Source organism: Furipterus horrens, unplaced genomic scaffold (assembly GCF_987537825.1).
Source record: "Furipterus horrens unplaced genomic scaffold, mFurHor1.1.pri manual_scaffold_6, whole genome shotgun sequence".
NCBI classification, from domain to species: Eukaryota; Metazoa; Chordata; class Mammalia; order Chiroptera; family Furipteridae; genus Furipterus; species Furipterus horrens.
This window is the reverse complement of record NW_028327176.1, coordinates 141,954,387-141,956,994: the sequence shown is the minus strand read 5'-3', so window position 1 is coordinate 141,956,994 and position 2,608 is coordinate 141,954,387.

Sequence of the window (2,608 nt, the reverse complement as noted above, 5' to 3'; positions counted from 1 at the left end):
GAGGGGACCACACCAAGACACATCATGATTAAAATGCCAAAGGTGAAAGATAAAGAGAGAATCCTAAAAGCAGCAAGAGAGAAGTGGAGAGTTACCTACAAAGGGGTGCCTGTAAGACTATCAGCTGATTTCTCAAAAGACACTTTGCAGGCAGGAAGGGACTGGCAAGCAAAGTGATCATTTAGAATGCAAGGGCAGATGAAGTGCTTCCCAGACAAGGTAAAGCTAAGAGTTCACCATCACCAACCCATTATTATACAAAATGTCAAAGGGACTTAGTTAAGAAAAAGAAGATCAAAACTATGAACACTAAAATGGCAACAAATTCACACCTCTCAACAACTGAATCTAAAAAATAAAAACAAAATCCAACTATGCAAACCAGAATAGGAACAGAATTATAGGTATGGGGATCATTTGGAGGATTATCAGCTGGGAGCGGGGAGGGGGAGAAATGGGGAATTGATGCAGGGATTGAGAAGCATAATCGGTTGGTACAAAGTAGACAGGGGGAAGTTAAGAATAATATAGGAAAGGATGAAGCCAAAGAACTTATATGCACGACTGATGAACTAAGTGGGGTGGGAGTGCTGGAGGGAAAGAGGATACTGGGCAGAGGGGAGCAAAGGGGAAAAAAACAATTGTAACTACTGTAACAACATAATCAATAAAATATACTTTAAAAATATGGAAAAGATAGACAGAGGAGTAAGCATCAGAATGATGCTATGTTAGAGTCAGTTGGCCATTATTGGCTTTAAAAATGAAAGAAAGGGGAGCATAAGCCAAAGAGTGTGGGCAGCCTCTAGAATGTAGAAAAGGCAAGAAAAACAGATTCTCCTTTAGATCCTTTAGAAAGGCACACAACCCTTATGACACCTTGATTTTTAGCCCAGTAAGATCCACCTAGTTAGGACTTCTTACCTCCAGAACTGTATAATAATAAAATTGTGTTGTTTTAAGACACTAAGTTTATGGTAATTTATTCTAGCAGCCGTAGGAAACTCATATAGACACCCTGCCAAATTTGACCTTTCTGACTTCCTTTTATCTATTCCATAAATTTCCCTTTCTTAAATACCTTCTAATTATTGCAAAATAATATGATAACTTGGTATATACTTTCAGTTGCAATCCAGACAGGCTTCTCAGCTGGATCACCTTGATTGGACTTAAGGTTCTTACTAATTTTTGGCCTTTTTGTTGTTATTGCTGCTGTTGTTGTTATAGGGAATCTTCTTAGGAATGGGACATTTCTTGGTCTTTGGAATCTTTAGATAATAATAATACTGGGTTATAGCTCTACGTTTCTTATTGATACATTGTATTCTCTCAGAAGTCACTCTAGATTAACTGAAACCACAAAGTGAATTCTAGAATCCCCCAAACTGCTTGGAGATTCCAGACCTAGAAGTGTACAGGGCACAACAAATACCTAACGGCATGAGTACATTAGCACGTTGTAAATCAACATATTTGATAATTGTTCCCTGTGGAGTACAAATCCATTAAATTGTCAGGCGCTGGTGCTAAATGGTAAAGTACATCTCCTCTTGAATCAAGGTGGCAGTATTTTCCTTATCTGTGAAACAGAACTCTTTATTGTCCAGATTGTAAAATCTAAACTTGTTTTAAATAATAAAAGTTAAGAAGAAAAGTAAAGTTACTGAGCTCTTACCATGTAACAGGCACTATTCTAACTTCATTTAAGATTTATTTAAACCTCACCAGAACCCTGTGACTTAGGAACTATGATTATCCTTATTTTACAGACGAAGAAACTGAGGTTCAAGGTGACTAGGTAGTTTGACCAATATTACTGTTATAGATTGGATGTATGCCCACTCACCCCCCTTTCATATGTTGAAGTCCTAGTACCCCAATGTGATGGTATTTGGAGGTGGGGCCTTTGGGAGTTAGTTAGGTTTAATGGGATCATGAGGGTGGGACCCGCATGATGAGTTTAGTTCCTTATTCTCTATTTTTCACTGCCATGTGAAGACTCTGCAAGAAGGCAGCTGCCTGCAAACCAGCAAGATGGTTCACATCAGAAACTGAATTACCAGGTGCCAGGAACAGGGATGGCACCTTGATCTTGGACCTCTCAGTCTCCAGAACTGTGTGAAAGAAATATGTGTTGTTTAAACTATCCGGACTATGGTATTCTGTTATAGCACTGAGCTGACCAAGGCAGTTACATAACTAGTAAGTGTCAGATCAATCTAGTTTAGAGACTGAGTTCCTAACTAGTGTAGTCTACCAGAAGGCTTAGAGGTTTAGTCATCTTCAATAAACATAGGTATCCAGGAATTGAAATAAAGGAGGCACAATAAATGACTAGGTATAGGAGAGGCTATTTTCACAATAATGACTGCTAGTACCAAAGCAAATTTATATATTAATTAAATTAAAAGTGAGAAGGTGATCTTTAGCAACAGTCTTTCAGAAGAGGAAATTTTACTACAAACCTGGAATGTGTTTACAGTAGTTTAGTCATTATAGTTTTATTGAAGCTGTATAGTTGGGTGAAAAGCTCACTGCATTGGGAATCTGAACTGAATTCTAGCTGTTCTTGCCACTAGCTAAGCAAACTTGAAAAAGCTGCTAA